Source organism: Ranitomeya variabilis, chromosome 1 (assembly GCF_051348905.1).
Source record: "Ranitomeya variabilis isolate aRanVar5 chromosome 1, aRanVar5.hap1, whole genome shotgun sequence".
NCBI classification, from domain to species: domain Eukaryota; kingdom Metazoa; phylum Chordata; class Amphibia; order Anura; family Dendrobatidae; genus Ranitomeya; species Ranitomeya variabilis.
In genome coordinates, this window is record NC_135232.1 from 798,067,159 (window position 1) to 798,083,025 (window position 15,867).

Below are 15,867 nucleotides of genomic sequence, written 5' to 3' on the forward strand. Positions count from 1 at the left end.
ATTAGGGTCTTGCAGTCACTATTGTGACACCTCACACGCCTGTCCGGCGCTGCAGGGGTTAACGAGAGCTCCTACCCCCATCCTGGTCAGGTGACCGCAGCGCCCGCCCTCTCTCCTGCTGTGCCCCATCCATCCCAGAAGGCACTGCAGTGAGTGCAGACACATTGTTCTCTGTGAGGAATGGATCATGTGACCTCCAGCAATGGTGGTATTCTAATCCCGCCTACTCAGGGCAGTTTCTAGCCCAAAAATGACACAGGGCGAGAGTAGGAAATTTCTCCCCCCCCCCCCCCCCCCCCCCGGCACCGAAAATAATAAACATTATTTTTGTGGGCTTGAGTAATAAATAGAGAGCAGGCTTGTATCTTCCCTTTTTTTAATAAATTATAATTTGCCTTTAACTTATATAGAACTTGGGGAAAAGGGACAAGTATGCTAATTATTAACGGTGAGAACAAAGTTGTAGGTAAATAATATCTATTAATTATTTTGGAAACAGATCCTAAAAATTGTAGGTTGCAGATTTATGAGAAACTGACTCTTCTAGATTTAGCCGCTGCAAAAGCATTAATAGCTTCCGAATAATTCAGCTTTTCTGCCAGTTCATTTTCTAATTCCAGGTCACATTTACTAATCTCTTCTAAAAGGAGATTGGCGAGACTTTCCCCAGATGTATCAGTAGCAGGACGATAGCCAATAAAATGTTCCTTTATTGCTACGTGATCATCATCTATATCAACAAATCTTAAGGTGTATGACAACTGTTCAGTGTGACCTGCATCTTGTGTGCAGTCCAACATTATTGAAAAATACTTAGATCTTTTGGCTTTTTCTAGAATACATTTCTTCACCTGAGAGGCCATCAAGCAGATAATTTCATTTTGAATTAAATTTCCACAGTAATGTGTATGGATTTCCTGGGAAGTAATTCGTTTTAAATGATCTCTCATTACTGGTTCAAATTTTCCAAGAAGCTCTATAAGCCCAAGGAAATGTCCATTATTTGGTGTAAACAATGTATTTGACGATCCTCGAAAAGCTAAATTATTGGTTGCCAGGTATACAGTTACTGCCATAACTCTTTCCAACACTTCTCGCCTGGGTGAGGATGCCACCAGACTGCCAAAGATGAGGTAAGTCAGCTGGGCCCCCTCCCGGGTTTCATGCTGTGGGGCATGCCAAATCAGCATGCCCCAAGGGTGGTTGGGGGGGGGGCAGGTGTGGGGGTCCCCATCCAAAAAAAAAGGCTAGCCCAACCCATCCCATCCCTCAGACCCCCTCACCTGTTCAGTGTGTCAGTGCCCTCTGCCCTCTGAGTCTGAGCGCGCTCAGACTGCTAAATGGGGCTGCTGGGAAGGGAAGGACTAATCCATAGGCAGGGGGTGGGCATTTTTGCTATACTGCTACCACTGTCAGACTAGACTGCAGCCTGTCCTGTCCAGCATTGAAATTGGCAACAGCCAGGCAGCCTAGTCTGACAGTGATAGTGTGTGTGCTTAGCTCTTTGATCACTGTCTCAGGGAGCGCCCGTGCTCAGCCGAGAGCGCGGCGCCCCTGCTATCAGTGTGGGAGTGGCCGAGCTGCCTCATCCTGGCTGTTCATTCTCGCTGTTCATCCAGCGCGGAGCGGAGGTGAGTCATACCTCCCAACTTTTGAAGATGGGAAAGAGGGACAAAGTTTGCGGCGCGCTTTGCGCGCCGCGGCAAATTTTAGGCCACGCCTCTGACCACACCCATTCATAATTAGTCACACCCATATCCACATCCCAACCACACCCATTTAGCACTGCCGATCACACTGTTTCATATACAATAATTATAAACAAAAAAATATGGCCACACAGTGCCCCATACTGTATAATGGCCACACATGATGCTCCATACTGTATAATGAACACACATGACGCTCCATACTGTATAATGGCCACACATGATGCTCCATACTGTATAATGAACACACATGATGCTCCATACTGTATGACCGCACATGATGCTCCATACTGTATAATGACCGCACATGATGCTCCATACTGTATAATGAACACACATGATGCTCCATACTGTATAATGGCCGCACATGATGCTCCATACTGTATAATGAACACACATGATGCTCCATACTGTATGACCGCAAATGATGCTCCATACTGTATAATGACCGCACATGATGCTCCAGACTGTATAATGACCGCACATGATGCTCCATACTGTATAATGACCCCACATGATGCTCCATACTGTATAATGACCGCACATGATGCTCCATACTGTATAATGACCGCACATGATGCTCCATACTGTATGACCGCAAATGATGCTCCATACTGTATAATGACCGCACATGATGCTCCAGACTGTATAATGACCGCACATGATGCTCCAGACTGTATAATGACCGCACATGATGCTCCAGACTGTATAATGACCGCACATGATGCTCCAGACTGTATAATGACCGCACATGATGCTCCAGACTGTATAATGACCGCACATGATGCTCCATATTGTATAATGACCACACATGATGCTCCATACTGTATAATGACATACAGGCACGCAGCTCACACACAGGCACGCAGCTCACACGCACGCAGCTCACAAACACATGCAGCTTTGACACAAATGCATCACACACGCAGCCATCACACACACACGCAGCCATCACACACACACACACGCAGCCATCACACACACACACACGCAGCCATCACACACACACACGCAGCCATCACACACACACACACACGCAGCCATCACACACATGCAGCCATCACACACACACGCAGACATCACACACGCAGCCATCACACACACACACACACGCAGCCATCACACACACACGCAGCCATCACACACACGCAGCCATCACACACACACAGCCATCACACACACACAGCCATCACACACACACAGCCATCACACACACACAGCCATCACACACACACAGCCATCACACACACGCAGCCATCACACACACGCAGCCATCACACACACACAGCCATCACACACACACGCAGCCATCACACACACGCAGCCATCACACACACGCAGCCATCACACACACGCAGCCATCACACACACGCAGCCATCACACACACACACGCAGCCATCACACACACACGCAGCCATCACACACACAGCCATCACACACACACACGCAGCCATCACACACACACACACACGCGCAGCCATCACACATGCAGCCATCACACACACACGCAGCCATCACACACACACACGCAGCCATCACACACACACACGCAGCCATCACACACACACGCAGCCATCACACACACACACGCAGCCATCACACACACACACACGCAGCCATCACACACACACACACGCAGCCATCACACACACACAGCCATCACACACACACACGCAGCCATCACACACACGCAGCCATCACACACACACACACGCAGCCATCACACACACACAGCCATCACACACACACACCCAGCCATCACACACACACACACGCAGCCATCACACACATCACACACACACAATCTCCTCTGTGATGCAGGGGCGGCTGATGTCCATGTGCAGCTCTCTGCTGAAGTCTTCAGTCTCCTGCTCACAGCTCTGCACTATCCCGGCACCTCCCCCGTCTCTCCTTCTCTGCCGGGATAGCAGCTAAGAGCAGAAGCCGGAGCTCCGTGCACACACAGCCAGAGGTAGTGAATCGCTGACCTTTCTTCTTGATTGCTGCAGGCTCTCTCCTTCAGCGTGGCAGCGCCGCACAGGGGGCGGGAGGGGGGGGGGTGTTGCGCGGGCGGTCAGGAGGCAGCTTTTATATAAAAAAAAAAAAAAACAGGCTCTCTCTACGTCCCGGAAGTGGGCGGGGCTTCACCGGCGGCCGCAAATTCGGGATTTTAAATGCCCGAAGCGGGACAGCGGGACCCCGGTGCCAAAGCGGGACTGTCCCGCTGAAATCGGGACGGTTGGGAGGTATGGGTGAGTGGCGGCGCCGAGGTGGCCGCAACCATTATGTGCGGTGCGGGGGGGGGGGCGCGGCGACGCGAGGCGATGATCTGACCGCTCAGCTGTCAGATTTGCAGCTGAGTTCGGGCAGGGCGCGCCCGCGCTCAGCACTGAGCGCGGCATCCGCGCCCCTGACAGCCCTTAAACAGCAGCAGCAGCGGGCAGGGGACCACCGGGGCCCGAGGCCTCTCCTGCGCCCCCCGGCCCCACGGCGCCCCGTGTGGCCGCCCTGCCCGCCCTGTTGAAGAAACGGCCCTGCGCCTACTCATGCATGTGATTGATCACATGCTCGTGACATCACTGAAGGTCCTTTTAGCTTTATCGTAAGTTGTAACTATTTATAGCACCGACTTCCCAGACACCAAAAACGGATCGAGCGGCCCACTACAGGCAACGGCCCTTCTGGCATTTGCCAAAATTGCCCGGTGCTCAGTCCGGCCCTGTCCTCGTCTGAAAGCGGGCTCCAAAAGGGCGGACGCTCCTTCTGACTTTGAGCAGGGTTAGCGTTTCTCTGTGTCAGATGTTCCCTGTTTCCACGCCACTGGGGAGATCTGTGTGAGAATCAAACTATAACCCCCTTCTGTTGCAAGGGCGCCTGTGTGTCCAAGTTGTGCTACCAGGACTCTTGGGCATGTTTCACCCCCCTCTCCCTGATGGATGGGATGACAGGGGTTCAACCAGCCCTAGCTCTTCCTCCGATCGATCTGGCACAGCGCTCCCGGGTGGGGAGGTGGCGCCGCTCGCTCGGCCTGGGCTTTGGAGCCTGCATCGATTTATGGCGAGCGGTCTCCTTCCTACTGTACCCTCGGGTTTCCACCACCTATCTATGTGTGCACACGCCGGCCGTCACCTCCCGTTTGCGGATGGAGCCGTGGGGAGCTTGACCTGAACCGAATGACAACAGTGGTCTGACAACCCACATGGGCGAATGGCGGGGCGCTCACCCACCTCGGTGTGGGGGCCCGTCTTCCAAATCGCTCCCTGAAGCACTATGATCATCTCCGAGGGCGGCCCTTTTCTTCCAGATGCGCAGCCCGCCTGTGGAGGCCCACGCCGCACAGCGCCCGTACACCCCCCCCCCCCCTCCCCGGGTTTGCATCTTACCTAGAATGGTATTGTCTGAGGACAATGGATGGATTTACTATGACCTTCCTGGTACACGTCACAAAAAAGTTTGCGGTGATCTGTCGGCCAGCGGTAAAGACATGTCTGACATATTTTTTTTCAGTGATTTGGAGTGTATGCAAAATAAGTTAATCTCGAGCCAGAGTGCACCGCTCCAACAGGTTTTACATGGGGACAAGAGAGGGGTTTGTCCCCCATGTGGAGTGTGGTTGCCTGGGTTCCCTGGCTTGGAGAAACCTTAGAGTCCTCTAACTCTGAAAGCACAAACGATGCTACCTGAGTGGAGGAACACTTGTGTCTTCACACCGACAATAGTCCTGCGACTGCCACAGTACATGTGATGGGTCCTCCCATTCCAATCTGAAACCTAAAATGTGGAAAATTATTGAACTGGTTCAGCAAAGACTGCTGACCCACAGGGTCTGACGACTTACTGTTATGTTACGAACAACACGTGGCCTTTGGAGGTTTTTAAGAATTAGAAGGGCCTGGAGGTAAAGTAGGATTTCATTGTAGTCTTCTTCTGATCCCCCATCTTGCACAGTTGCTATGCACTCCAGAAATTTAGTCCTTATCTCCTCCAGTATTCTCCTTGGATGTCTTTGAGGGCTTTATCTGTGTATCTTACCTATGGGGGAACAGAAATACACTTATCGTGTATAATATTCCAGATTACCTTTTGCTGACTGACTCTCTTCAAACTCCCCTATACAATGTCTTTTTTAGGTCTGCTGTAAAGTCCATGAAAACCTCACATGCTTAGTATAGCTGAGGTTCCTGTATGCTCAGATGTGTGCCTCTCATCTGATAGGTGGTGAATCTCCAATAGTCTTCAGTATTCTGTGGGAGGTCTAGTTCAATAGTCAAAGGCTTCTAAGCTTTTCAAAAAAATCATTGACCTTGCTTGGTCTTGTAATGTACTCCAGAGTTACAGCTCTTGGGTTCATAAAGAAAAGAAACCTTGCTATGTTCGATACCTCCTGTTGATAGTTGGGAAACCCTGAGTGTAACCGATAGATATGAATGGAACCCTTTCAGAACGTGGTGATTCATTGAGTGACAATTATACAAGCCGGCGGCCTTTGTAGCCAGACGTATTTTGTCTTTAAACCACTGCCATCCATGATCTCCCTGTGTGCTCAAGCTCTAGGCATGGGTCTCCTTCAAAACTGCTTGCTGTAAAGGAACAGGCGCATCCATCAAATGGGAATCTAGCTCCCCCAGGGGCATGGAGCAGGGCTCCAAATTGTCTGTTTGTACCTGACTCAAAACAAATAGGCTTATTTACTATTAAGCCGTGACTTTCAATAAAGGCGACAGTCTATTCCAGGGATTGGAGATACTTGAGCTCTCTGAATTGGATATTTGTGCCCTTTTGGGCAACACATTTAAGTTTATACTTGGTTGAAGCGAAGGCACTTTTTATCTCTGAATCACTCTTGAAGCTCAGGCATACTCTTTTCAAAAGTGTGGACATATATTTGGTTAACCTGTGGCATACCGAGCATGTAAGCGGTGTCCGTTGGTGGCTATGGGGACAAAAGAAATAAAAATGGCCACTTTGGATACAGGCATACAACCCTGTTAAAAGCCTCATGGAAAAAACGTAACCACACTGGCCCATTTAATGAAATTCATCAACATAGATGTCAATTATATGTGGTATAGGGGAGGGTGCACGGTGTCATAATCCCAGCCACTGGATGAGGTATACATACTTGTTACATGTGATGTTGCATGAATACACTGGACTCTCTTTTCAACTCATTAGGCCTATCGGGAATATGTAATATATTTGGACTATGATATAATCACATACTACATGCCCTGTCAGCCTGTGCATGCTTGTTGGTTCCTTCCACTTTTTCCATGTACCCCTATTGTACAATAAATACTTTTTGTATTTTTTGATAACATTACTTTTGGAAGTTTTGATTGTTTATTTTCTTTAGTTGGTTCTAACACCGCTTAGGCTACGTTCACATTGGCGTTGCTGGGTGCAGCGTCAGCTACGCAACCAACGCATGTACACAACGCAGCGTTTTGCGACGCATGCGTTGTCATAAGATCCTACAGATCGGGAATTTCGGCGCAGGGACAACGCTACAAGTAGCGTCCCCTGCGCCCTGTCTTGTGCGTCTATATGACGCATGCGTCGTAAAACGCAGTACAATGCATACCGGCGCATGTCCATGCGCCCCCCAAGTTAAAGATAGGGGCGCATGACGCATGCGTCGATGACGATGTGCCCAACAACGCAAATGTGAACGCAGCCTAAAAGTTACATCCTTACTGAGCTCGAAACACAAGTTTTTGTGGCAATTAAGTTCACCTATATGTGGTCGACAAATGGCTTCTACTCACCGTTCCATTTTGAAGTGTTGTTTCCATATTCAAAAAGAACGTAAAAATCTGATAGTTGATTTAAATGCAAGTAAATGTGCTCTCCATCAGGACCTGAGGTAAACTGCGGAAAACCTGAGGAAAACTCTGTGACGAGCTGCCTCACCTGTGCACGTGGTTAACTGTTCCCGCATTGCGCACTTCCTGCTATAGGACATCCCAGATGCTGAGGCATCCCCAGGGAGGTCACCATCACAGCCTCACAACTAAGCCACAGTTGATGGAAAAATCCCACCAAGGAAATTTATTCCAAACTATTGACATTTTCAGATTGCCGTACAAATTTTAATTTTGTGGGATATAGAGCTGTGTAGTTGCTTTTTTGCACCACAAGCCAATGTTATTGATCTCATGTGAGAGTACATACATACTACATTTTTATATGGCTTCGCAATGGACGAAAACACAATTCTGGAGAAATTATTTCTCATTAAATTTACTGGTCTGACAATTAATATTTTCATAAATGGGACTTTCAGAATGTATCAATAAACTTTTATTACTTTTTATTTGTTGAAAATGAAGGTGACTGGAAGTTTGACTTTTTTTTTTTTTAAATTGAATCTGTATGTTAGTATAGCCTTAGGGAACTTGCTCGTGTTACATACAGTAATGCAACAGTGTTATTAAAGCACCCCCATGACCAACACCCATGGGCTGATGTTCACAGGAGTACCAACATGACGCGAACAGGGGTCTTCAGCAGACCCCTGACCATCATAGAATCTGTTTCCGGTCCGGGATTAGGTCACAAATAAAATAATGGGCAAGTTGTGATGCGTACACCTGCCAGTATGCTGTAAATACTGCTGTCACGAGCTTGACGGTGGCATTGAGAGTTTAAAAATTGCAACTTTGCTCCAACAGCGCATGTTACTGGCAGATGATGGCTGAATAACACCCTCTGTTCATGCGAGTCATACAACAGTGTTACTTCTCACTAAGACAGCATCTTGTATTTCTATTCCATGGTCAGTCTCAGGTCAGGAGAACTGCTGGCCAGTCTGAGGATTGCGATGCGATGCGATTCTCATGCAAATCATACAACCATGTGTTCAAGCCTTAATTAGCAGCCCATACATTCTAGCATCTACCATACCTCCAGTTTCTCTGACACTAGTGATGTGTCGTTCACGAACGAGCCGACACAAAGAGCCGGCTCCCTGCTGTGAACGACGGGAGCCGGCACACCAGTGAGAGCCACTAAAATTCCTGAATGGCTCTCACTGGGCGTAAAATCCCGGACTTCGGGAGGCGTAACTCCGCCCACCTGAGCAAACCCCGCCCACGCTTCAATTTAATTGGCTCTAAGAAGTGGGCGGGGTTTCTGCGGTAGGTGGGCGGAGTTTCGGACGCCTGAATAGCTATTGAATAGGGATCCTTTTAGGATCCAAAAAGAGCCGGTTCGTGAGCCAAAAGAGCCGGCTCTTTTTGGTGAGCGGAGCCATGAGAGCCGGATCACCAAAAAGAGCCGGACTGCCCATCACTATCTGACACAAGGTCCTCTTCACTTCCTGCTTCTTGTCCAAAACCAACACACAGCAAACTGCAGGGGAGAAAGGACTTGTCCAAGTGCACACAAATCAGAGGGGAGCATGGTCTCTTAAAGGGAACCTGTCACCCCGTTTTTTCCGTATGAGATAAAAATACTGTTAAATAGGGCCTGAGCTGTGCATTGCAATAGTGTATTTTGTGGACCCCGATTCCCCACCTATGCTGCCGAAATACGTTACCAAAGTAGTCGTTTTCACCTGTCAATCAGGCTGGTCTGGTCATATGGGCGTGGTGTCTTCCCCCAGATCTTGCTTAGTTTTCCGTTGGTGGCGTAGTGGTGTGCGCATGCCCAAGGTCCCTAATCCACTGCACACGGGAGTGAAAAGATCGCGATGTGCGGTATTTCATTGGTGATCGGTGGGCGCGGCCATCTTCCTTTGGCCGCGCGTGCACAGAAGCGGCGCTCTGCTGGCCGCGGCTTCAGGAAAATGGCCGCGGGATGCCGCGCGTGCGCAGATGAAGATCGCGGCGGCCATTTTCCTGAAGTCGAGATGCGAACTTTGCTTCAGGAAAATGGCCGCTGCGATCTTCATCTGCGCACGCGCGGCATCCCGCGGCCATTTTCCTGAAGCCGCGGCCAGCAAAGCGCCGCTTCTGCGCACGCGCAGCCAAAGGAAGATGGCCGCCCCCACCGATCACCAATGAAATACCGCACATCGCGATCTTTTCACTCCCCTGTGCAGTGGATTCGGGACCTTGGGCATGCGCACACCACTACGCCACCAACGGAAAACTACGCAAGATCTGGGGGAAGACACCACGCCCTTTTGACCAGACCAGCCTGATTGACAGGCGAAAACGACTACTTTGGTAACGTATTTCGGCAGCATAGGTGGGGAATCGGGGTCCACAAAATACACTATTGCAATGCACAGCTCAGGCCCTATTTAACAGTATTTTTATCTCATACGGAAAAAACGGGGTGACAGGTTCCCTTTAAAGCCACAGTGCCTAGCGAGGGCTGACACCCAAGGGTACAGATGCACTGCTTGCTGTGAGGATTTTCCGGTTTTAGCATTGGGAATAGTGGTCATGAGGCTGCAAGTATGTGATATGTATACCCCCGGTCAGAATCCGACTAGATAGGCGCGGCCTCACTCAATTTACTTGCATAGTCGGATTGTGGCCGGAAATATGCAAATCACTTACTTGCAGTCACATGATTGCCGTTCCCAGTGTTGACATCGGAGAATCCTCACAGTAAGCAGTGCATGGTGTGAGTATTCACAAGTCTGCAGTCAGTGACTGCAGGATTGTAGTTTTAGACCAGACAACTCCTTTAACGACCATGGATATTTTTTGGTTTTGCATTTTTGTTTTTTGCTCCCCTTCTTCCCAGAGCCATAACTTTTTTTTATTTTTCCGTCAAAATGGCCATGTGAGGGCTTGTTTTTTTTTGTGGGACGAGTTGTAATTTTGAACTACATCATTGGTTTTACCATGTCATGTAAGAGAAAACGGGAAAAAAATTCCAAGTGTGGTGAAATTGCAAAAAAGTGCAATCCCACACTAGTTTTTTATTTGACTTTTTTTTATTTTGATTCTCCAGGTCATTATGAGTTCATAGACACCAAACATGTCTAGGTTATTTTTTATCAAAGTGGTGAAAAAAAAAATCCACCGTTTGTTAAAAAAAAATAAAAAAAAATGCCATTTTCCGATACCCATTGCGTCTCCATTTTTTGGGATCTGGGGCTTGGTGAGGGCTTACTTTTTGTGTGCTTATCTGACGTTTTTATTAATACTACTTTGGTGCAGATACATTCTTTTGATCGCCCATTATTGCATTTTATTGCAATGTTGCAGCGACCAAAAAAAGTAATTTTGGGGACCTCACACCAAGCAGACGTGTCTGGAAGGAGCTCCTGAGACCCTAATAACCCGAGACCCTAAACGCACGCCTAACCGCTGGAAAACACCCTCCAGGACCGGTGACCACAAGGCTTCTCAACTGCCTCCACCCGGGGCCTGCACCGAGGAAGATCTTGCGGCGGCGGGACACCAGATAGTGTGCGCAGCACCTGGAGGAAGGGACGCCATTGCTGCTCTCCTGCTGATCCCCGGAGATGGACCGCCTGCCAGTGGGGGAGGAAGGGAACATGGGACCGGCGCCGACACGTGAGGCAAGGAGGGAGACCGTGGCACAGCACGGAACGATCCCGGTGAGTGTGGAAGTGCCGGCGGGACAGGAGAAGGACACTCGCTGCTGCGGCGGCCATCTTAGTGCAGGAGTCGCTGAGAGCTGACGGCTCGCGACCCGGGCTGCCTGAAGCACACCCCTGCTCCCACTCTCTATCGTCCCCTCACTGTGTGCTACCACATATTAGACCCATCTATACCAGGTGAAGTGCCTAGGGACCGTTCTTTGGCAAAGCTGTGGAGACCTTACCTTGATTTTCCCTCTACCCCCTCTGACTCTCCTTTTGGCGCCAAACACCGCCATTATATAGACGGACAGGTGCTTACCAGAAAATAACTTCATACCAGCTGCTTTGCTCGGAGCACACACGATTCCATGCCATATCCCTACTTGAGTGGGAGATCCTATTTGGGGAGAGGTGTTTGCTGTAGGAGAAACTGGCTGTATGATGTAGCCATCTTTGCCCCACAAGTCCCCCCCACAGCCATATATTAACCATTAAGATCAGCTGAGGTATATGGGCAAATCCAAAAGACGTACTGGTCCACCTCCGGATTCTGCAGCTCATTCTGACAATATGGATCCTTTCCTAAATACAAACAGCCAGTACAGAAGCACAAGATCAAAATCTTCCATTAACATCTCAAATGACTATTCTTTATTACATGACCCTTCAGCTTCCCAGGGATCACCAGAAAGAGCAACAGAGGAGGGGGATGACAATAGTGAACTATCAGACGACATGACTGTGAATGACCTGAGCAAATTTATTAGAACGCTCCCCACAAAAAAAGACCTGGAAATTTTCGCCTGCTGCATTGAAAATTCCTACAAAAAAGAACTGCATACTCTAAAATCAGAATTCACATCTCAAGTAGAGGAAGTGGAGAAGTCCAAAGAAATTATCTTACAAGAGTTACAAACTCACAGAGAGGTGATCACTAGCCACACTTTGAGATTGGAGGAGTGTGCGACGGGAGTGGAAGACCTAGAAAACCGCAATAGGCGAAACAACATTAGAATTCATGGCCTCCCTGAATCTGTGAGCCCATCTGAGCTAGATTCCACAGTTCAAAAACTGTTCCTGGAAATATTAAATGATGAAGGGGCGGGCTCAATAGAATTTGACCGTATACACAGATTTCTTGGACCCAAACCGACATCAGAATCAAGACCTAGAGACGTTATCTGCAGAGTACATTACTACAAAGTCAAGGAAGCTATTATGCTGGCGGCCAGACAGAAAGGCACCATTAATTACTGTGGAACACAAATCTTACTACTTTCAAACTTATCTAGGCATACACTACAGCTCAGAAGAGTACTACGGCCTCTACTATCCCTCCTTAAAGAAAGAGACATTCCATATAAGTGGGGATTTCCATTCCAGCTGATAGCCTTTAAAGGAGGGAAATCGGCCACCTTTTGTAATCTGGGGGACGTGGCTAATTTTCTGGGTACCTTTTGAGTTGCCATTGACTGACCTTCCTGATTGGCCATACTCTCCCCAACTGCCTGATATCCCTCCAAGATGGCTGAAAACTCCACACGCCAAGCAACATAAGAAAAATAGTTCCCCTCCAGTCCTAACATGAGGGGGCTTATTTTTGTCCCTACCTCTTCTTTTTTTCCTATGTGGAATGCTGTATACACACAAACCCCAATGAGTGACCTCAGCTCTTGAAAGGGTTTGATCTTGGATTGCCCATGTCCCGTCATGTGGACCATTTCTTTTTGGTTTCTTCTTTTTCTGATCCTGTTATTTTTTTACAGGAACAACATTGAAGATTATAGAGTGTAATTATTCATTTTATTGTTTCTACTGTTAAGTTTGATCTCAAACTTCGTCTGGTCAGGATCAGATATTGATTAGCAAAGTTTGACACAACATTGTATTTAACTAGGTTGTGGGGGAGGCTGATAGAGGCTAGTTCTCACCTCCGGCTTCTTCCTACCCCGACTGTTGCGTTTGGTGGCTTCTCGCCAAATAACCGCATCATGGTCTCTCACCTTCGGTGCTCATGCACCATACATCTAACCTTTCCCTCTTCTTGTCTTTCTCCTTCTTTTCCCTCTCCCTTCTCTCCCCAACCCCTTGGCCTGTCCCTCACACACAAATTACATTTAAACCCCCCTAGGGTCTGGTCTCAATGTCCACATAATCAATCCATGAACGTCTATTCTAGATATGACCGGAATTAAATTTTGTTCCCATAATGTAAAAGGGCTGAATATACCCGAGAAAAGAAGACAAATCTTATACTCTAACCACAAACGTGTCTCAATTTTAATGCTCCAGGAGACACACACTTTAAGACCGGGGTGACCCCTAATTGCACATCCCACAATTACCCCAAATGGTTCCACAGTACAAATCCCCACTCTAAATCTAAGGGAGTGTCTATTGGGTTCCATAAATCCTTCTTACCAGAAATCCTTGACTCGATAGTCGACACTGAAGGAAGATATATTTTCTTGAAAGTGGCTTGGGGGATGCGCGCACTTATTTTGGCTAATGTTTATTTTCCTAATCAAGGCCAGCAGAAATTTGGCTCCATATGTAAGAGGCTTCTAGAGAAATTTGCAGGAACCCTGACGATAGTCCTCGGAGGTGACTTCAATCACCCAATGAACCCCCTAATCGATGTATCAGGTAAGACCTCTTATCCTTTGTCCTCCATTAAAAAAAGTGAAGAAGCAGATGTGTGACTTGCGACTGATGGACGTGTGGTGGGCCCTCCACCCAGATACAAGAGACTATAGTTTTTACTCCCAGATACACTCTATATATAGTAGAATCGATTTTTTTTTTTTTCTCCCATTGTTTTAGACTCTGGGGTGGGGGCGGACGTGCACCCATGCACCCATATTCTTTTCGATACAGTTGGACCCCTCTGCGAGACCTAGCTTCTCCTGGCGGTTAAACGAAAACTTATTACAAGATCAGACTTGTGTCTCAGAGGTAAAACACTCAATTGAGGGTTTTGTGGCTGATCATGCTGGTGACCCGACGTCCCCCTCAATGCAATGGGTGGCCCTGAAGAGTGTCTTACGGGGTGTATTTATATCACAGGGAGCTCGTATCAAGAAGGAATGCTTAACAAATATTGCCGATCTCTCCTCACAGATTCATACACTAGAGATGCAACATAAACAGAACCCTTCCACACTTATTTTGTCGGATTTATCTACAGCCAGACAAAAATTACTTACAATTTTGGATCAAAAATCCCGCTGTTTCAGAGAACGAATTAGAAGTCGTTTCTATCATCTAGGTAACAAAAGTGGCAGATATCTAGCGAGAGCCCTACATCCACGGGGACCACAAACATTCATTTCACACATTAAAAATGCCGAGGGTAAAAGGGTTCATAGTCCCAAAGACATCCTATCTGGTTTTTATGACTATTATAGATCTCTCTATAATATAAATGGCCACTTTAAAGATCTTCCCACTCATACATTTCAAGACAAGATTAAGTCCTATATACAAGCTAATAAACTACCCACAATCTCTGATGAGACCCTAGCGGATCTAGAGAATGACTTCTCCCTGGAAGAGGTTACCTCGGTGATTCGGGATTTGAAACTAGGTAAAAGCCCTGGCCCCGATGGATACACGGCAGGCTTTTATAAGCAGTTCTCGGATCTGCTCTGCCCTCCATTCCTATCGACATGTAATTTTATTTCCTCAGGGGGTTCCTTCCCCCCCACAGGCCCTAATTGCACACATGACAGTCATCCCAAAACCCAAAAAGGATCTCTCTCTATGCAGCATTTACTGCCCTATTTCTCTCATAAATGTAGATGTCAAAATTTATGCCAAAATGATTTCGAAGAGACTCAGTTGTCTCTTGCCGCATTTGGTCAATCAGGATCAAGTAGGTTTTGTTCCTGGAAGAGAGGCAAGAGATAATACAATTAGATCCATCTCCTTGATTGACAGAGCCGGCAGGGGAGGAGACCCCATGTGCATGTTGTTGACAGATGCTGAAAAAGCATTCGACAGAGTGGGTTGGGAATTTATGTATCAAACGCTCAAAGGAATTGGATTACATAGGAAGGCGCTTTGAAGTATTAAGGCTCTTTACGAGTCCCCTTCTGCTCAGGTTAAGGTGAACGGTTTGCTGTCAGATCCCTTTCACATACGGAACGGTACGAGACAAGGGTGCCCATTGTCACCCTTATTATATGTATTAATTATGGAACATTTAGCAGTCGCAATCCGCAATAATGCATCTATAGCTGGATGGAGTACCCAATCAGATGAACACAAATTGGCTCTTTTTGACAATGATATACTTATGTATATCACCTCCCCTGTTACCAGTCTGCCCAATATTATATCGGAATTGCACAGATTTGGTTCCCTAAGTAATTTCAAAATTAACTCACAAAAATCCGAAATATTGAATATTTCGTTGCCACCATCCTTGGTCTCCCAGCTGTGCTCCTCCTTTCCATTTAGATGGCGAACTGACTCCCTAGCCTATTTGGGTATAAAAGCTTACTGCCAAATCATCACAATTATATGATGCCAATTATAAAATAGCTCTACAAAGGGCAGAGCTTGATCTGGAGAAATGGAACAAACTACATTTATCCTGGCTTGGAAGAGTTAATGCAATCAAAATGGACCTGTTACTGTGCCTTCTT

The 15,867-nt window shown here is 47.5% G+C and overlaps 1 long non-coding RNA gene across 1 annotated transcript; it reads right to left on the reverse strand.

The window, feature by feature from the left end:
• Positions 1–5,390: 5,390 nt before the first annotated feature.
• On the reverse strand, positions 5,391–8,637 carry LOC143768339 (uncharacterized). Its single transcript, XR_013213830.1, has 3 exons — positions 8,617–8,637; positions 5,569–6,643; positions 5,391–5,481 (listed from the first exon to the last, which is right to left on the reverse strand). It is a non-coding gene; the product is annotated as an uncharacterized LOC143768339 (long non-coding RNA).
• Between the last annotated feature and the right edge of the window lie 7,230 nt (positions 8,638–15,867).